Consider the following 22,109-nt stretch of genomic DNA (forward strand, 5'->3'; position numbering starts at 1 on the left):
CAGACATCAGTTGTGAGATGGGGGGCTCAGGATATGCTAGGGATGGAACTGGAGAGTTGGGGTTGCCTAATATACAGAGCTATTTCTACCCCCAAACAGGCACAGTTCTCTGCACAAATACTGGGTGTCTCCCAACATCTGAGTCTCTCCTCACCCTCCTGAATCCCAATAACCTTCTTATGTGCTGGTCTGAGGGCTCTCCTTCATCTCCATCCAAATGGGGGACAAAGGAGAAAAATCTTCCCTAGAGCTCACTAGAGCTAGGGTAGAAATGGACCTTCTTCCCTTCTCCCTACAAATAAAGAAAGGAGGAGTTCTCCCAAAGGGACATCTATGTTCAGGCAACAGAGAAGTGTCTCCTTCCCTTCTGGCAAGAGGCTGACTAGAGCTGCATGCGCACTCTCCCCTGGCCTCCTGAACTGTGAGGAGCAGCAGGGCAATGAGTCCAGGCACTCCCAGCCCAATGCTAACATCTCACCAACCAGGAAACTGCATCTTAAAGCTCAAAATGCAGGTTCAGACATAGGCAGAACAAGTACACTCATAAACTGCTGTCTACAACCCCTTGGTGAGATGGGGTAGTCACTGGGGTTGGGAAGACAACTGTAACACTAACCTCATATCCCTCAGTAACAACCAGCTACCAGTTTCCAGTTCCCACCCCACAGAGATAAAACGCATACAGCTGAAGGCCCTAGGGCTGAGGTCATCCACCCACATGCATTCCTCAAGCCGATGGCTGTGGTCAACCAACTACACGTACTCAAAGAGCCCTAGGGCTGGTTCTACCCTGCCATGCAATGCCCACACAACCTACCATAGGGATCACCCTGACCTAAGCCCCCTTCAGGTCTATTGCTGTTGCCACACCACCATTCATGCCTCTCCCAGCCCAGTGCTGAGGCACACTGCTCAGGTTCTAGGACTGGGGTCACCCTGCTATGCACTGCCTTTAGAGCAAGCCCTTCTAGGAATCAGTCTGCCCACTACTTGTCTGTCCATGGCTCTAACTAGGCAGGAGAGACAGGAACTAACATACAAAAGAACCAGAAGTTCTGTGCTAGGAGATTTCCTGTGCTCATGACCTTTAGCCCAGGTAAGTTTTGGACACACTGAAAGAGAGGGCTGCTCTGGGGTAAGCTTATACTTGGGCTCTGACACTTCACCAATCTTCTAGGGTATGTAGACTACTACCAGGGAGCAAGCTAACGGGTTTCTGATGTGGATGGCAGGATGGTGGGTCTGGGATCCACCTTAGAATAATTCTGTGCACTCCTTAACACACCAAAGAAAAAATTAATTGTATAAAATTATGGCATCATAGAACTGCTTACATCATTCAGATGGCAGACATCTTTTCACTGTGCCAGCTAGACAGGACACTGTTTAGCTGCCAGATCTTTAATGACCTTTGCAGAGCCAGCAAGGAGAAAAATTTCCCAATTGCAGAAAAAGCAAGTTTAAATGGGAACTCAGTGAAGGTCAAACATGGAGCCCTACAATGCTATTTTTAGAAGCCATTGTTCAGGAACTACCCATAATCTGAAAACAAAAATCCCAGAGTTCCTGGTGTATACCCAGTTCTCTGGTAGCTATTAACCAGCAAACCTGGTACGGATGCAGAAATTGCTGGGCGACATTCTCTGGGCTAGGTTATGCTTGACTAGTCAGACTGAATTGTCAGTATTGCCCCTCAGGGCCTTCACTTCTATGGCCTCATGAAATTACTATGGTCAGAAATTAACATATGCAAAAACTGTGCTGATGCCTCCAAACAAAATAAACACAATGGAACTGGATCATTTTCAGCTTCTTAAGAAATGTGGTGGGGAAAGTGCCACAACCTTGCCTGGTGGAAGTGAATAGAATTCAAAGGACAAGTGTTTTTAACATCCAATGGGCTATAGATGATCAATTAAATACATATTAAAAGCTATTAAAATGAGTTCAGGGTGTTTTAAATGCTGGAACTCACATAGAAAGCACCATTCTGGTTGTTGGTTCTGCTCTACACTTACTGGATGCTAGCACCAGTGCCAGAAGGCTTTGACGAAGTTCCTTCAAGCTGCTCTCCAGTCAGACACAGCACTATGCCAGTGAGCAGACTCAGCTGAAGCTGCAGCTGCCTCTCTGGATGCAACCGTCCAAGGAAAGACTTAGGAATGGGAACTGTGGCTTTGATTTATTGTATTTAACAGCTCAGTACCCACATCAGCAAGCGTGTGGGCCAGGCTAGCAGAATCTGACAGAGCTTATTAGAGGCTTTATCTTCTTCTGGGACCTCACAATAAATTATACCCTCAAGGGGAATAACTCCACAGTTTAGTAATGTGAACAAGCCACAGTCCTTAGTTAAAAGGAATTAACGGATTTAACCAGTTCAGAATTTTTGCCCACCCTCTTTATTCACAGGCATTGTATGGATTCATACTATGCATTAAAACCTGCTTTTCCCATTTATTTCCAACTAGACAATAAAGGCCGATACATTTTTTACTTCCTGGTTTCAGCGTTTCACCTACACTGCAGCATGCAAGACAAGCAACTTATATCCTATCCTACATGGACGCAGTAGCCCACTTCCCTCCTCTCCATCTTTATATCTATTTCTTCCCATCATGCAGCTCTCCCTCACAGAGCTTCTTAAAAGCAAGGACTGCATTTGTAACACACTGATGCTGCATTCAGACTCTCAGTGCTGAAAATTCAGTGGCAGAGCACCCATTTTACAAAGGCAGAGTCACTGTATTGGTCTACTCTAGTTGTAAATTATATAAAATTAGAGCAGAAGTTGAGTGGGTGCAGACAGAAGGCAGTCCAGGGTCTTAGCCTGTTTGTATCTAGCAAGGCCTTAACTTTGCTGCTACATAACTAACTGTTGTTACAGGGATAGAGTAGCCCAGCCATGGGCTCCCATTTCAATTTGATATCAGTATTTTCAAAGAGCAGGTTTTAGCACACGCTGGTCCCGGAGAAACGTCCACTATTAATAATACCAAAAAAAGTGTTCATGAGCCAAAACTGACAATGACATCAATGGCACTATGACTGGATTCACTGTATACCCAGACTCTGACTAGCCCTAGCCTCAGTGACACCCTTTATCCCCATCCTCTCTTGTCCAAATTATTCCTACATGAAGGATCATTAGTCCAGAGCACAGCTCAGGTATGCAAGTGAAAGTGCAAAGTGCAGGGACTATATCCCTATCCACAGACAGACACCAGCCAAGAACATTATTCCAACAGAATGATGGCAGGGTGGTTGTGCAGAAGCTTCTTTGATGGGTTGGCAAGGAACCAGAACTGGGGCTGGACTCTGCCTCCCTGTGACCACTAATCTGCTAGGTCTTTTGATGTTTCCGCGTACATGTAGCCTGTCCCTGGAAGACATGTATATTCTGCCTGAGAGAGAAAATGACATGAAACGGTTGCTACAGTCTTAGTACTACAGACATGACAAAAGATATCCAAGTGCAGAGAGGGAGAGCTCAGGGCTCATTTATGTGAACAGTGACTGGCTCCTCCTCACCAGAATGACTAAACTAAGGACCACTGCAGTTCATGTGGTTCTCCTTGCAGTTCATGTGGCCAGTGGTCTTCTTCATGCTGCAAAGATAGCTGGGACTGGCTTCCAGGTCTCATATTACCTTCCATAGACTTTCCTCAGGGCTTTATGTAGAACCCATCTCAGTGTTTCCAGACCATTACAGCTGCTCCACAAACATGGCTCGTGGAAATTTTTCAATCCTTGTGTTTTTTGGGGGTTTTTGTTTTTTTTAATTTCAATTCACTGAAAATTTCCATGGAAAGCATCTACTTTCCTTCAGAGCTATTTATGATTTTTTTGTTGGAAAACAAACCAAAATTGATTTATCTTTTCTTTTGCCAGTTTTCAGTCCCAAATATTTAGATACATTTTTTTAAAATAAAGAAAAATTGCTATTACCAATTCTGATTTTTTTTCATGGGTGCTGGGGAATAATATTTTCCAGACAGGTCTAACTATGACACAGACTCACTGCCCAGCTGAAATCCCTCTACGAAGCAATGCTGTATGAGGAAGAGTTACCTTGTTCTAGGAAAACACTAGTGCAGGGCAGGGCAACCATTCCCTTTAAAACTTCCTTTAAAGAGTCTCTTCAACCTGGGGTTCCCCTGGAAACCCAGAAGCCAGACTAGTCCTGTGTGGACAGTACCTCCTACATGTCAACACTCCCCTGACCTCTGTATTTGCCACCTGTCTTCTGCAGGTGTTGTACTGCCACAGAATAGGTTGTATATAATTTTTGTAGCAGCAGCATAGAGGGAACCCAGAAAGAACCAGTAGATTGCCAAGCTCCCAGATGGATTTCTGTATGGAAATCTTTGCGTATCATGACCAGTTCCCCAGTGCACCAGATACTCCAGATTTATTGTTCATATAGCACTGTCCTATGGATCTCTACCTCCCACATGCTACCAGGGATAAAAAGCACTAGGGTGATACCCATCTCAATAAGATGCCCCATGTTTATGTACAGGGAAGGGAGTCTCTGTGCTCTTTTTGATTATTATAATTATTATTATCATCTCCAAGAGAATGCGTCAGGCCTGATGGCCTCTTCAGCATAACCTCATTTTAGGTAAATTTCAAATTTGTTGGTTTTAACATCTTTGAAACACTCACCAGTCCCTCCTCGTGTAGTTCATTCCCTGTCTTCCTTTTCACTAACATCTATTTTATAGGCCAACACCATAAATTTATTCCTGTTCATTAATAGGAATTCATGCAAGAATGCCACAGCTTGCACATCTACCTCGAAACCAGAACAAGAACTGCAAATTGTGCCTGCTAATCAACTTGAGCTGGGGTCAAGCCCAAGTCTCTCAGCCTCTCTCATGCTGGGTAACACCACCACACTCCATGAGGAATCTCCCAGGAATCCGTAGGATTAACCATGAAGTAATGATGAACAATCACACTGCTAAGGAGAACAAAGACAATTCAGTGACACCCATAAGGAAGGGATTTACCCATGATTGCAAGCATCTCCCAAATAAATACATAAAACTATAAAAAGCAAATTTAAGAGGGGTTTTTGGTTTTTTTTTAAGATCCCTCACTTTCCTCTCTTACCTTGCTTCCCCATACATTGTTGAATGTTACAGTTATAATTACATAATTTTCCACTTGGACTATTCAGACCCCTGCTAACCGATGAATTCTAGGTACTCCTGAGAAACTTGCAAGGCCCTCTCACCTTTGGTCTGAGCAGTATTATTTCTCAGAAACTATTTGACAACTCACCTCCCAGCCCTACTTCAGGTCCCCGTGCAGAAGAATAGAAGCATTACAGCTTCTAATGAAAATCTAAATCTCACAAATCCATTAATATGGGTAAAATAATATATTTTCCTCTTATAATATTACTGGAAAAAGTTGAATGGTTTTCAGAATAACTGAGCCTGAAGCAGATATCTGGCATTGAAAATTTCAGCCCGACTGGTTGAAATTTGGTAAAAAGCCTTCTTATTAAAGTGTCAGGTAAGCTTAACTAAAGACACTGCTAACTGCACATTTGTGTAAGAATATATAGATAGATACACTCATATGCACAGAGCATATACAATCCTAATTTAGTTTTATAATGCCTACGGTCAGATTTGGGCTATGCGTGAGCCCTATTTAAACAGAAGTTAATCAGACCAAATTCGCAAGTGCCCTCATTGGGTTCTTTGATAGTGGGAAAACATTCAACTATGCATACATGTGAGCAGCTTTAAAAAGATCTGGAGTATAAGGCTGTACCTCTCAATGATGTACGAGTTAGAATGGAGCCCCTCATTCAGTCTTTACACCATGGTTTTAGGAGCTGGACAGAGGAAGTCCTTGAGAAATCTGAGTGAAGGCCTCAGTTGGGGAAATAATAGTCACTAACAATATCTCTGCAGGGTGCTTTGTGAAACCACAGTTTATTACTATAATGCTGAATCCAATTTTAAAATATATTTTAAAAATAAATCAATTTAGAATCCCTAGAATGGGATTCTTCATGCTCTGCAGCACTCCTCTCCACCCCAAACATCACACCCCATTTCCTGCAGCAGTGGATGAAGAGCCTGACAGTGCTGTCTATACTTCCACAGAACTCCTATTAATTGTACATAAAGCAGATATCCAGAGACCTCCCCATCTGGGACTCCCCCATTATTTCACTCAGCTACAGCCTATTCGCTGCTCTCACTTTAATCCTATAGGCAATATCATTCAAATAATCTTCCTCAGTTTTCAATCTACTGATCTAGCAATGTTCCTCAAATCCTCTCATCCTGAGAGCAAAGCAATCTTTACCTCATTTCATTTTTTTTTTTAAATCCATGGAAACATGGACCAGCATTTGACTGCATGTGCTGCTTTATCCATGTAAATCTGAAAAAGATGAGCAATGTCTAAAGCAGTTCTTCCCGATAATATACGGAAAGAGAGAGAGAAATGCTGTCATTATATATAAATATATAGAGAGAGGCCAGTTGAAGGGGTATGGTATGGTATAAAATCCTTTGTTAGGAGATTTCCACTTCTGAGTAAAATGTAAAAGTCCCACACTGCCTTGAGTATAGTGCTTTATTACGTTTTTGAATATATATGCATTTTGGATTATTTTTGTATCCTTCCACTTGTACAGTCAGACTCCTGGAATTATCTGAAATACCAATGTTCAGACCTTTCCTCTAAGAGAGCAAAAAAGCCAATGCATTTATTGAAAAATGACCTAGGATACTTTTTCATGTACACAACACGTGTAGAAAGTCCAGAGAGGTCAGACTCCACACTTGACATTTTTACATTGAGAAAAAGTAAATTTATATCAGTACACTCCCTTTCCTATAATATAGGGCTTCCATTTCCTTGGCTTCAGCTAGACAAAATGCTGGGTTTTAATACCCATCATTCATCTGGGACTCACTACTGCCCTTCCTTCATCTTAGACTAGTGTAATAATTATAAGGGCTAGGGAATGGGAAGGGGGGAAATAATTCCAGGCTGGGGCAAATAAACAATTCTCCATTATGCTTAATTTTCTTAATTGTTTAAAGCTGCTCAGAGATTTGAAATGTAAAACATGGCCCTGGTAGAAATTGAGTGATAGGTAGAGTGCCAAAAAGAGAGTCAGATGGACATAGAAATCCCAATCTGAAAGACTCCAGTGGTGACGGAAAAAGTTAGTGGCTTTCTAGTTAACCCTAAAATTATACTTGCCTTCATTGGCAAAGAGTTTGACATGACTGATCTCATAAGGCAGATGTGGTTCTGGGTATGTATGTGTCTATGTACATTCACCCTATGTGGTTTTCAAACAAACTCATTTTTAATAAGCTCTAACCTTGCAAAACATGCTAAATAAAGTCAGTCAGAGAAGGTGGATTCTCATGGGTTCCTGGGATTTATCCATTTATGTCAATCAAACACTATCCCATTCAAAGTCAGAACCTTGACAGTGCTTGGGAGAAGATCTTCATATTAACACTTGAGTTGAAAGTGAATGGCCAACAGCAAGCAAATGCTTTCTTTATAGGCCGAAAAAGGTGCAGCAAAGGAGGATATTGAAGGGGTTGTTATTATCATACTCTTCCATCACACTGCACCAGCCAAGCACTTGAGCTGTCTTGACACAGCGTATGACAACGATGTGCAGTCGCATTAGCAACCCACCAGGCCAGCTATGTCTTAAGTTCTTTAACACATGGGCTCTCTCTTTCCAATCAGGTTGCTAATGGTAATACCCTTTGTAGCATTAGCAAGGACAATCAAAAGGGGATTTATTTCTTTATATTTTAGGGAGCATATTTCTGCAGCAAGGAAGCCAAAGGCAGTGACATCTGTTCTCCCTCACCCACGCTACTTGTCCTTGCTGAAACGGTACTAATTAAGCAATACACTGTCAAAAATCTGTGTTACAAACACATCAAAAATGGCTCTGTAGGTTGCAAGTATGAACATGCTATTTCCAAAACAATGCACCATAGAACAAAAGCCCGAGAAGTCTGGCACCTGGATCTGCAAGGGTCCCAATAACTGGAAACAATTCCCAAAGCAATGAAGAGGACAAAAGGCTCCTGCAAAACCAAGCACAGAGGGTACACAAAGTGGGAACGGGATCTAGCCATGATGCACAAACAAAACCAAAGAGGGCTGTTTTCTGGAGACTCTTGTGCACAGGGGCTTTGCGGGGAAAACCCTCCCCTCTCAGTGAGAGAATATAGCAACATTAAGCAGGCCTTGTTTGTGAGCTCCCTGGCTAATGCTGCATGACTGCATTGACTAAGCCAAGCACAGCCCACAGATGACATTTGTGTCCCTTTTCTCCAGGCAATATCATCCCAATCTGTCTGGGGTTCCCTTCTCCACCCCATCCTAGGAGAAGTCAGCAAAGAGAGGAAAAGGCAGACAAGAGTGAAGGCCCTCATTCTTGTCAGTGAGGCTAAGGAGAATACAGATTATGATGAGGAGGCAACTTTTTCCCGCTATCCTGCCCTCACACACCTCTGCATTTTATTAGCTTGGCCTATCCTTGTCCTTGCTGCCTATGAAGTCAACAGGAACTTTGTCCCTGATTTCAGCTGTAGCAGGATCTGGTCCCAGAAAGGCTATACATTCAGCTGAGGAAAGATTTTCCTCTCACCTAGATAATTCTCCTCAGGTTTCTCTAGGGATTAATTTTACAGTACTTTAGACAGCGCTAAAATCTGATTTGGGTGATTCCAGATTATGTGACATTTTACTTTAGAGGGACTTGGAATGAGGGTCCAGAGCCTTCAGTTCAGCTGAACAAAGCGAAGTATGAAAGAGAGAAGGGGGAAAATGGCTTTTCTCTGGTCTGCTCTAACCTCTGCTGGTTTGTTAAAATCCCCTAGGAGCTGTCCAACTGGCCTGGGATTTCCAGAATACTTTGTAATGTATCCCACTCTTTACACTGGACTACCGTTGGGAGGAGGTGGCATGGAGTCAGCATTGCTGGCTTCATGGTGATGCAGGCAAAATTCCTCAATGCACAGACAATCCACCAGATACTTTGGTAAGTGAGATGTACCCATAACAGACATATTTGAATAATCTGATCTGCCCCTTATGAATCTTAACCTCAGAATAACAGGGATACAGTTACAATTAGAAATCAAAGACATGGAACCAGTGAGCATTAACTGGAAACGAGAATCTAAAACTACCAAGAAAACGGAAGACCGGTCAGGACCATTACAGGAATATACGATATTCAGGTCTGAATGCTGTGATAATGGGCCAGTGTAAGAAAGAGTTGTGGTAGGGAAGGGGAAAAGACTAATGTCCTTTGGTCAGTTTTTATTTTGCATCTACTACTGCAAAAAGACAAGATGGTCTAGAGGCCATGTCACTGGAGAGGGCACCCTGAGACAAGCTCTAGTCCAGCCGCTGGTAGCGACACTGAATTAGTCTATACCTCTCATGCTCTGTTGATTTAGACTGCAAACTCTCTACAGCAAGGACTGCATCTTACTATCGTGGTTGTATGGCACCTAAAACCTTGGAGCACCTGATCACAGTTGGGCCTTCCAGGCATGACTGAAATTCAAAGAAATGTCTTTTAAAAATGACCTTCTGCTTTCAAATAAAGGTGAGGTGTACCCCAGAACACTAGATTTGAGCGTGAGCTTTTGTGTGAACTTTGTATAGGATTTAAATAAGTACGTAAGCACTAAGCAATATTTTAACCAGGGGGAACAGATCTCACGGCACTGTTAAGATGGGAAACATGGATTTTTCCTTTGCAATCTGCACAAAGCAAAACCCCAGATCCACGCACAGCCAGATACTGTGCAAATTAAGTCCAGGTTCCAAACAAGCATTGCAATGAAGGTTCTCGTTTCCATTAGTTCCTCCACAAAAACAACAAACAAAAAATCTCAGGCCAGAGATTACTCCCTCTATTTGGCACCTAAGCTAGGCAGGCATCTAAGTATCTATGGGTATGTATATGCTGCAGTAACAGCATGCTGAGCTGAGACCCCCCCAACCATGCCTCACCCATCCACTCCTGCTTACATGCTCCAAGCCCAGAAACAACCTGGCAAGGACACTTCCAGGGAGTTACCCAAGAAGGGTACATACAGCCAGCTATAGTCACTCCAAGGCTCCTCTTGAGGCTTCAGTCCCCAGAATGCTTGAGAGTGGCCCCTAGGAACAACCCTAGATTGTCTTCACCAGTGTATTTCCAGATTTGAAGCAAACAAGCAGGAACAGGTTGGCAGGTTGTACTTGGGGACATCTGCACCAGTGCACATGGACATCAGGGTGTAGACATGCTCTACACATGACCCTATTCCACCCTGCTCAAGTCCCTGAAAAGCCATTAACACAAAGGATGCATGGATCCTCTGCTATCTCAGTACTTTTTGTGACTTAAAGACAAAGGTGGGTAACACAAGTAGGCACATTAATGGATTTCCAGGGATTTGAGCTGGGTGCAAAAGGATCGCACTAAGACACTTAAATGCCTCATAGCTGGAATAAGATCTGGCTCCCTGTATTTTTACCTAAATTTGATACAACAAAAAGCAAGGGACTGAGGGACAAAAGAGCAGCATATCTAAGACAGAAAGAACATCTGTGAAAAGAAAGGTATATTTCTGTACAAATTTAATTCAGAAAAATTCCAGATAGTGCCCAGAGGACACCATGTCATCATTTTTAGTCCTAAAGTCTATCTTCATTTCAAGAAGGTATGGGCTGAGTTTTCAATTACTCACTGATGCTCATTTGACTAAACTTGGGAGCCACAGGCCACTCAGCTCCAACTAATCAGTACCCCTGACCCTGTTGTGTCTATAATGTGACTCACTGTTACATGCTCCATCTCTTTGCTGAAATAGAATTGGAAGAAAAATATAAATCATACCCTACCCTCCACCCTGAAGGGCACAGGGTGAGACATCTCTGTGCATATGGGGCAGGCCAGAGAGAGCCTATTAGGCCTATGCGAAGCGGCTAGTATTTGCTTCGAATTTGGCCAATTCAGGGGACAGTGATTCAATTTGGTGATTCGAATCACCGTCCCGAATCGATTCGTCCGAATCAGCCAGACCCATTCCCCACCCCCCTGGCCCGGCAATGACTGCCCTGCCCACCCCAGCTCCTGGCACTTGTTAAAAAAAAAGCCCCAACTCAGCGGGTGCTGCCAGGTGGGGGGAGCGATCTTTATGAGCCCTGCCCACCGCAGCTCCGGACCTTTAAGAAAAACAAACAAACAAACAAACAAAAATGAAAAACCTCCAGACTTACCACTCCTGCCGGGCGGGGGCAATCCCCAATGCCCCCTGCTGCCCTGTGCCACGTGGGGGGCTCTGCATGAGCCCCCCACGTGGCACAGCTGGCTTGTTTACTTTTCATTCCATCCAGGAAGCGATCTTTATGAGCCCTGCCCACCGCAGCTCCGGACCTTTAAGAAAAACAAACAAACAAACAAACAAAAATGAAAAACCTCCAGACTTACCACTCCTGCCGGGCGGGGGCAATCCCCAATGCCCCCTGCTGCCCTGTGCCACGTGGGGGGCTCTGCATGAGCCCCCCACGTGGCACAGCTGGCTTGTTTACTTTTCATTCCATCCAGGAAGAGCACACACCAACTGCTGCAGCTTCCTGAGCCTGACAAAGGGTTTTTGAACCCGAAAGCTTGCTTAATAACTATTCTCCAACCATTTGGGTTGGTCTAATAAAAGATATCAAATTCACCCAAGGAGCCTTGAATCAATTCAGACATTTTAACTGGTCCTTTGATTCAATTCAGATTTGGAGATTCGGCCACCAGATTGGCTGAATCTCCTCCAAATCGAATCACCACCCAAAGCTTTGCACAGCCCTAGAGCCTATATTTTCTGTACCATCCCATAAAGCCTTAGTCACCCCCAGAGATTCTATACATAGCAGGCCTCAGGGAACCTTGTGAAAAAAGCCAGAGGGGTTAAGTCATCATATGAAAGCAGCAGCCAAACCTAGTCCCTATGTGGGAGAGGATACAGTGACTGGAAAGGTGACTGTGGTAGTGGTTGCGGAGAGGCTCCATTTACACCATGGCTGCGGGGGCATGACTGCATTGCATAAACCCCAGTGCACATCCCAGTCACAGGCCTTGCCCAAAGGAAGCAGAACGGAGTAAGCATGATCACAGAGCTCTGTACTCTAAAGGCATGATGCAGCTTCCATCCATTAGCAGTGGTCAGCTACCAAATACTACTGGGACTAGTTTATATCACAGAAGAAAGCTACAGCACATCCTTTCCTCAGCCCCCAGGACAGAAACAATTTGGGGGCCAGATTCCCTCCTGCACCTAAATCCACTCAGGTCAGAGGGCAGATGCAAGGAATTTGGCAACAACTCTCTCATCTCAATCCTCCCCATCCCAAACTCCAACTGAAGCTACAGCAGCTGGGGGGTGTGCTCTGCTCTATGACAGGCAGCTAGTCCCCAAGGGACCAAACAGCAAAAGTGAATTGCTGCAGAATTGCTGCTTTATGCCCCACCACATCAATTTCTTTTCTGATGCATGTCCTGTGCCTGCACCAAGGGGAAAGCTGGGGCAGGATATAGTTCTGCCATCTTTATGCCAGTTGAGAATTCCCATCTACCAATGGGGTCCTCAACTGGCCAGATAAACTGGATCCCATTCCATATGGACCACAAAGGGGACAGACTGAAGGCTGAGCATCTGCTTATAAGAACAGAAGAGCAGAAGCAAAATACACATTTGCAATGGGGTCATTTACTATATTCCTAACTATGAAAGGAATGACTAAGAAGGATTGGTTTGTGCAGTTTGGACAAAGTGGTGTCTGGATGATGCTGGGTACATCAGGGCTCAAAAGCGAAACAGAATTTTATTTTTGGGTTTTTTTCTGGTCTAATTTTAGTGGGAAAAATACAGATTTAGAGAAATGGATTGGTTCAAACTTCATTATAGCCCAGTGCCAGGCAGCCTACACTGTAGAAAAACACCTGGTCAGTTTAGAAATACATTACCCCGTTTTTATTAGTTTGTTCTTTCTAGCAATATTGTTTAAAAAAAAAAAAATGTATGAAGGGGACACTAAATATACTACCACAGTCTGGTCTTTCAGAGATGGAGAAAACCCTTCAGGAAGTCTGCTTGTAATTCCTGGGGCTGGTATTGCCTGGACCATGTACTGAGCTCCATTATGGGAAGCACTCACTGAACTTCCAAGACAAAGGTTAGCATTCAGGATAATATTAAGCCATCTAACCAGTGGTAGCTCTTTGGGCCACCAACATGTATGTGTTTTACTGGCGAGGACAATGCATCGAGGGAGTCATTATGTGCCCCTCAGCTGCTGAAGATATATGCGCCGAGCACGCTCTGTTCAGACCATGACAGCAGGCTCTAAAACTGTCACTCCAGATCTGTTTTCACTTCAGCTAAATCTCAGCCTAGATTAAAATCAAGGGAAGATATTTTTTTCCTCTTTCCTTTCTCCTGTAGTGGGTCCTATATAACCTCAAGTCTAAACACTGAGCAAAATACACCAATGAGTAGTTAGTCTTTGCAAAATCTACCAGATTTTGGCTGCATGGGGAACCATGGCCTGCCCAGCAACAGGGGACCCATTGTAGCTCATTTCTAGAGCAACAGTCTGTTCAGTGGTAGAATTATTGGTCTGGCTAATTCATAGTGTTTTCTATTCATGCCAAGCCTGATTTGGGGCCTGATCCTGCAACCCTTTCTCATGAAGGCACCTAACTGAAGTTAATGGCATTCCTAACCTGAAGAAAGATTTCAGGATCAAGCCCCTGGATATTAATAAGATTGCAATCCTGAAAACACTTAAGCATGTGTGTAACTGTTTATGCGAGTCCTTCTGGCAGTAACAGGATTACTCATCCAAATGAAGCTGCACCTTTGTTTAGGTATTTGCAGGAATGGGAGCAAAGATTATCCCTGGGCCTTGTGCAGGGCTTCCTTGTATGGAGGGCCATACATATTTACAGTCCCTTCTCTGACTGATCCCTTGCTATACTCCTATGGCAAAGAGATCCACTGGTAAGTGGGGTTGGTGGGAGAGATGGTGCTACGGCCCCACCTCATACACACTGGGGAAGAGTAAGCTGTACCCATGGAGTTCATCAGTGAACAGGGAAGGTGGAATTTCTCCCAAGAATCCCTTTTTTAAAAGGCAGCTAGATGGTACCTTGTATATTCAAGCTGCTTTTGGTACAATATGCCACTGTAAGCATGTGAGAGAAGCAGGGTGGTGTTTACTAGGTATACTATATTAACAGCTCCTTAATTCCATTCTGGTGCTTGATGTTGGTTGAACCATGGTCTTTAACCATTAAATACTGCTGTATTTTGTCAAAAATCATCCTTTATGCTGTCAAGGAACTGGACAGTAACACACAACAGGAGCATGTCCAAATCAACATCATGTGCATGTAAAGCTTCCTTTTGTGCCCTCCCAGCAAAAGCAAATGCCAAAAACCTCATCATCAGCTAATCGCATCCTATGCTCAACAAACTGGAAACAAACTGTATGTTTTAAATTAATAGCCTAGAAAAAATATGCATTTTGGTTTACCATATAGTTCCAGTGGAGCTAGTATGCTTCATTGAATTTCATTATCAATGAAATGCTTCATTGACAAATAAACAAACTTTGATATACATGCCATGGAAAATGGACTGTTTTAGCAGCTAGAGCTGTGGTGATAAAGCAATAGAGACTCTATTGTAGCAATTAGTGTGTTGTTAACATTTTATGCTATTTGGACACATAATCCTAATGATTTGGGTAATGTACATATTCCGAGACTACACCATACCATATTTTTCTGCACAGGACAAATGCCACCTCATTTGGATGCATCTGCAATTTTATTTGCAGGAACAAGAGGGATGCCATATTTTTTAAACAAAAAAGAAATGTCGTATCACTCAGAGCTGCAGTTTCACTTCTTTACCATAAGCCACATAGATATCCAAAAATTATTATTGAGGCCCTTACTTACGGCTTCAAGTATAATAATAATATAAAAGTATAATAGTAATAATAAATACTATTATTTAGAGACATTATATAATTTAATATATATTTTGATTTTTTGCACTGACAATTTGGAGTATTTCACATTCTGTCCATTCAGAATTTCAACCTACATGATTTCAGGATATACTTTTTAACATCTATTTTGTAAGATAAATGTTAACATGAACACATTTCTAGATTCTGCCCGTCAAAACTATACGGTTTTCAGAGAAATATAGGTATAAGAGGTTCATCTCCCCCCTACAACCAATAAAAACCCTAGACTGGTCTTAAAACCATTTAAATGATTTTTTTTTTCCATTTCACATTGCTAAAACCAGGTCTCCGTAAGAATATTTTAAGAATAGCTAGCCAGTTGACAAAAATATTTTGAAACAGAAAATATTTCTAAGAAAATAAATATATTCCTTAGTCAAAGAATATTTTAAAATAAATAATTAAGTCAGAACATTGAAATTCCTTATTCGGTGTTATAAACAGAACACAAGACATTACTCCAAAGCTAAAGCTTTCCAGGATTTCTCCAGTACGCAAAGGCAAGATAATGTTCTCTTTCATATGTGGGTCTATAAAATTATTTACTGCCATTGAATTTTAGTTACCATGTTCTAGATACAGTATTTCTGTGCTATTTTCAGACTATACATGACTGTGAATGATAGTTCATGTTAAAATTAAATGATTTACCATAGAAGACTTGAATTGCAAGAAAAACATCTGCAATCAACTGTCTAAAAGATCTCTGTAACATAGAAATGCTATCTTATATTTTTTAAATTGCATTCATCGACTCAACTTTTGTTTTTAAACAAAAATATCCAATTCATTGAAACTGTAATATAAAATTTACTTATCAAAAGAAAATTGAGCAAGAGCAAGCATATTAGTATTGGAAATACTTCAGCTAATGCACATTTTAAATCATAAATCAGGACATACTTAAGAGAAAAAAAATATTACTTGATAATGAAATGCATCCGTCCTCCAAAAGCCTAATATTTCCCTTCACTGTTTGAAAAGAAATACGAACAGGCAAATGTCTACAATTTAAAGATCTTATAATTTTGAAATACTTGCCAAAATTTGTAAGCCAAATATTTTTAATTCACAGGAGATAAAAAAGATGTTATATTGACAACATATGTGTTTTGATTCGTATTCTATTGCTATAACAAAATGCATTTTTTAATTTTTATCATTCATATTTTTAAAACTTTTATATCGCTAATTCTATTTCCGGGCTATTTGTTCTCCATGCACCTGTATTAAAAATGATACACAAGGTATGTACTTTAAATAATAAGAAAAAGTCTGTTTAATTATTTCTAATTTAAGAGTGGGAATTGTCATTTTAATACCCTGTTACATTATTGCTTTTAAAGTAAAACATTTGACAACATGTGTGTTTTGTACAGAATCTCATTTATTTTCATAAGTAAAAACAATAAATATTTTCAATATCCAAATTGCTTTCACAGCAGATCTATTAATGTAAATTCCCTAAATTGTTCTAGTAGCTAATTTTCTACTCATCTTGTTCCTTTTAACATAATAGCCACTTCTAAACCCATACTACCATATCTGTCTTACCATAGGTTTTTAAATAATCTATGAAGAAAAATTCTTAAGTGGTTCACTTAAGAAGGTTCTTAAAAGACTTCAAAGCTCTTTTATCACATTTGAGATCTAAAGCTACGTTTTTATTCCATGCCTCCCCACTAATTTATATTTGCAGGAGTTATTTACAGCAGTGGTTTTCCACCAATACAATCTTTTTAAATCTTCTTACCTCCAAACAAGCTGCTTTAGAAATTATTTGGTTTGATGTGGGTTCAGACAGATGGTCACTCTTTTCACGTTTGGAAAAGATGGAAAATGCTAAGGGAAAAAAAAATACAGTGATATTTTGTTGTAAAGCACAGAGGGCTCAAAACCTGATTGGCCTCAGGATGGAAACCATGTGACATGGAACAAAAACCACGTGACCTATTTTTTCCCAAATCCCTTGGTTTACTTGAAGTGGGATGCGCCCAACGCCGATGTTTTTGTCATTTCAATGGCTTTAAAAAAAAGGCCACTGAACAAATCAGGTTGCCTTGAGGCCATGAGGATGAACCAGCCAGGGCTTTCAACATGAGTGAGAAAAGAGCTTCAGTATTAAGCAGATCGCAGTCTTACATAGTGATATTTGTCTATTAAGTATGGCAAATTAAATATTTGAAGAGTAGATCCCTCCAATTTCTAAAAGGCTTATTTAGGCAGCTTCTTGGAAACCTGCTCAAGAGGTCTTCACAAGGAAGAGGGAGTAGTATAATAATGTGCTTAAATTGAACCTTTTGTAATACGCATCCCAAGTAATCAGCTATGCTGAAATACAGAAAACTGAGAAATCAGGTACTTTAACAAAAGAATGGGGGTGGGTAGAATCCTTAATCCTCTGGACCCCAAGACAGTGTTTCTCATGTGGGACATTGCACAGCAACCCATAAGCATCATGAAAGGACATCATGAAAGGGGTCACAAGGCACTGAAATTTTATTATTTTATTATAAAACAAACATTCCCCCACTCCTCACCTGCCCCAATCTTACAAGATCAAGTAAGATACAAGGTCAAGTATTTGCTGTGAACATTCCAACACACACACAAATATGATGAGTTATCATTGCTATCGTCGATACACATTTACTGTAAAAGTTGGAAGGAGGTTGTAATATTTTTTAAGTGTTTTTTACACTTTGAAAAAGGAGACACCTGAATGACTGAGAAATGCTGCAATTTCTGAGAAAGATGAAGAAAGTTCAAAACGTTCACATTCAAACAAATTCCCTTGCCATGGAAGATGCAATGAGCAGGGAAGAGAAAGTTAGAGATTAGGAGGCTGTATTCTGACATGTTTTAGAAATTGTTGCCAACTCTAAATGTTCAGGAGTCAGACCTAAACATCAGGAGACTCGTTTACAAGTCTAAATATTTTCAAAAATAAATTTTGGGGGTTGAATATTTTCTCCTTCTGTTTTTGAACCTGCAACAAATGTTTGCAAAATCTTACTCCACAGCTGAAAAGGTTAGAACCCTTTAAAAAAAGCTCTGAAATTCTGATATAGTCACATCACTCTAGCAGCTAGAGCTTTCACAAAGTCCCAAATATCACAGAAAAGAAACACGATAACAGAGAGCCAGAAACCCTGCGATTATATGCATGTATTAATTACACTGAGGGGGGTAAGCTGACAGCTCCACTGGGTTTAGTGAAACCAGAAGGGCATGTTGTAGCACTTAGTCCTGGCCTGGTCCAAAATGGCAAGACAGAGCTATTTTACCCTGGTAAACCTGTGAGAGTACAGGTCTTTTGTAGATCCCCATTCATACTTCAGGAAATGCAGTTTTCATCATACCTTTGACCGGTGCAAGACACTCCCTTCAGCTCTGTAAGCCAGCCCATAATGGGAAGCTATTTCTGTGCTGTCTCTGCCTTCCCATTTTCCATCCAGCTGCTAAGGGGGCATAGCTTCTCATCTGTACAGGGAGGCCAGTAATTGCACACACAAGGATGGAAGGCTCCTTAATGCCGATTCTCCTCTTCTTCCCCCCACCCCAGGCTTTCTGAACAAGGAGACCTAACCTAAGCACATTGAATTTCTTCCAACTAAAATTCTGTCCCTTTTTTCCTTTCATTTAAAACATAAACATCACACAGGTTCTAATTCAGCCCAGACCTCATCTTCTAACCTCTAGGAGCTTACGTAAATGCTAGAGCATGAACTAATGCAGTTAGTTATGGAACTGAATGTGCCCATAACCAGTGAGTATTCACCAAAGTGGAGGCTGCTAAAAGGTGGCATTATGAGGAAGGAGGAGCACTACAAGTAAGAGATGAACAGCCCAAGGCAGGAGAGAAAAGGCACAGGAGGGAGCAGTGAGGCTAGTGGTCAGAAGGGAGGCACCAGTGTACTGACAGAGGGAAACAGGGATGCTTCTTTCCCTTCTGCACCTAGCAGATGTTCTCTGGCTCCCTGTTTAAGCCCCAGTTCACGTATTGCAACAGCACTCATCCTCTTCCCACAGACAAGAAAGCTCCTGTCTCTGTATGTACCAGGTAATACCTAGAGATGCAGTCTAGTGCTTTCCTAAGAAGCCAATAAGCCTTCAGACTGCAGCATCTAGTCAAGGGCGCAACCAACTGCATGGCATCGAGCAGTGCCTCAAGCTGGGGAAACCATTCCCATGTATTTTTTGTTGCTTGGTGTTTTCCTTTGCAGCACCTGGCTCCTCTGGAGTTTTCTGCTGATTTCAGTCATGGCAGCAAAATCCCCAATGGCCCTAAAGCACACAGCAGGAGAGTTTCTTTCTGTTGAACTGGTTCAGTCCCTTGCAAGACAGCTTAGCATGTCTCACACAGATTCCCCCATTAATCACACAGTATGGCCCCCCCTTCCCTGGCGCACACATGCTTGCTTCTCAGGACTGGTTACTGGGTTAAAGATGCACTCATCCTTTCATTAGGAGCATCTGCTATTAGTACAATCATTGGGTAAGCAAATAGATTTCATTCTTGTCCTGGAGAGGTTTTCCCAGGAAATATTAAATCTATCTCTGTATGTGATGTTGTGCACTTCTAACATGCACCTTTTACCAGTCAAACTTGCTAACAGAACAGGGAAGGTAAGAAAATGTTGGGTATTAAAAAAGAAAGAAAGAAGCCTTTCACTGTCAGTATGGCTTTAATGGCCAAAGAACATCATGCAGAAGTGTTTTCAAGTTCCACCCTTTGCTGAAAGTTCTTCATTGCTAAATTCCAAGCAGCAGTTGTGGAGCAGCCAATGCTAGTAATGCCAGTGAATGAAGGGAGCCCAAACACACACACACCCTGAGGTCAGCAAGGGATGGAAATGAGCAGATGCTCACACAATCTGATTCCACCTCTAAAGTGCCAGGTGGACCTGCACCAGGGCTCATCTTCATATCCCTAGCTCTGCAATCTGGCCAAGGCAGGAATCCCAGCCAGATGTAAGGACCCTGGAAGATTTTTTTTCCCTGATTGGTCCAGAGAAGCCAAGTCTTATATAGCTTTTGATGTTCTTCCGGGGACATGATCCTGCAACTGATACTGTAGGTTACTCTCTGCAATTACCAATGCAGGTGGCCACACTGCAGCTGGTAACAATAAGTGTCCTCTGACTCATTGGCCTGTGACAGGCATCCTCTTGTTCCCTATATCTGGCATAAGCAAACAGAGTGCACCACCACTGCTTTGATAAGGATCAGGTACAATATTAAGATGCAGTACATTGCTAGGGCAGCGCATCATCATGCTGCCCTAGTACAGCCCACAAATAAGGTGCTACCATTTTGGGAATCGAAACCTGCTTCTTAGTCTCCCAGCCAGTCTGGGGAAGCAGAAAAGTGTGATGAGTCCATACCCACTATAGCTATCCCCGGATATCTTACAGGAATGAAGGCAAGGGCCCCCATCCCATTCCTTCTCCCTCCATCCCCCAGGAGTTGGAGATATAGTAGTCCTACACAGTTTACTACCTGCATGCGATGGAAGCATCAATATAATGCCAATTAAAGGATGACGCACAGTTTATCCCTGATGCAGTGAAAGCATTTGGATAATTTCTATGTGAGGTATTTTCTTGCAGATTCTACTAAAAACTGACAGATCACTGGCTTTCATTTAAAGCTGGCACAAGCCAGCCTTTCTTGGACCTGAAAAACTGATGTAGACTTCATCCTGTAGTGCTTTGTTTAGACATGCTCATTCGCTGTTTCTGAAATCTATGCTCCATCCTTAGTACCAGATCAGAAGTCTAGAATAAAGTGCTGCAGCCAGTAGCTTGTTTACAGAGTACATGTTCTCCAATTGTTTCTTACACTGCTAAAGAAATGCTATATCTACTAGCTCATTTGGGGGATTGTATCAATTTATCACTGGCTGATAGACTCCAGTAATACTGATCATGTTACTTACTTCAATGATATTGATAATATCAGTTCTAATAACTACAAACAAGTACTGCATCCCCCCCTCCCTGGAAAACATCTAGCATCCACTAGGCACTACAATTTTATTCCAGGGAGTGACATCTCCTACCCAAGTCCATGCCAACCTTGCAGAAGAGTCCTGCAATAGTTTCAAGTCCTGTTTGCAGAGAGGGCTGATACTCATACCAGCATCTGCCAGCTGCTTTAAATCCTGTGTCATCACCTTTTCATAGCAACACTTATTTGCAGCCATTGGAATGCTCTTTTTCTGCCCTTCAGGCCCACAATTTGGGTTTAAAAGACAGAGTGGAGATTTATTCTCATGGTAAAAAATCATGTTCATGTCCAACAGCTAGAAAGCAAGATTCAAAATATGCCCTTTCTTACAGCAGCATTGTCATAAAATGTCACCACCAGAAATACAGCCAGCTAAGTCTTTTACTGCTGGGACATACAGTTCATGTTTATCCTGTATCCCAAGAATACAGGATAAACAGGAGCCCTGTAATGTCGGCTGCCGATGTCTTAGCTCACAGCTCTCTGGGCTTTTTGGTAACAAATAGCCATCCTGAGTGGGCTTCCAGTTAGAACACAAAAAGCCCAGAGGATAACCCTGGTGCCTTCACCAACCTTCCCTTAACAAGAAAGGTTGTAACATCACCATATGTGGAGCTGTCCTTTCACACCACCAATAATTCATGGAACGACAGATATTAAGGGCTGGCAAGATTTGTCTAGGATAATGCTTATTCTCTAGTCGTCTCTTTTACTGCTTAAAAACTCCTATACAAAGTGTTATCTCTATTTGCCTGCACATACCATTATATGAGATATAAAAGCTGTAGAAGAGAGGAAAGAATGGAGCTGATGTGACTTTTGCTCCCCCTGTAACCTGAATATAACTTTGTTATATTTAATAAAAGGGTAGCAACTACAGAAATGCAAAATACATCCCTTCAGAACCCTTTTTTAAAGTGATTAAATGTAGCTGATCATAACTATGAAAGCACTAATGTGGCTTTCACTCCCTCGTGGTGTAAGTACAA

The 22,109-nt window shown here is 41.9% G+C and overlaps 1 protein-coding gene across 28 annotated transcripts in view; it reads right to left on the reverse strand.

The window, feature by feature from the left end:
• PCBP3 (poly(rC) binding protein 3) overlaps positions 1-22,109 on the reverse strand; it is a 247,485-nt gene that overhangs the window by 111,557 nt on the left and 113,819 nt on the right. For 2 of the 28 annotated variants that reach the window (XM_025202263.1, XM_025202262.1), the window contains exon 2: positions 16,862-16,950. The exons of the other annotated variants lie outside the window; for them this stretch is intronic. The gene's annotated coding sequence lies outside the window, so the exon portion shown is untranslated. The remainder of the gene's footprint in view (positions 1-16,861; positions 16,951-22,109) is intronic. 28 annotated transcript variants of the gene reach the window in all.

The sequence above is a fragment of the Alligator sinensis genome, unplaced genomic scaffold (assembly GCF_000455745.1).
Source record: "Alligator sinensis unplaced genomic scaffold, ASM45574v1 scaffold566_1, whole genome shotgun sequence".
In the NCBI taxonomy this organism is placed as follows: domain Eukaryota; kingdom Metazoa; phylum Chordata; order Crocodylia; family Alligatoridae; genus Alligator; species Alligator sinensis.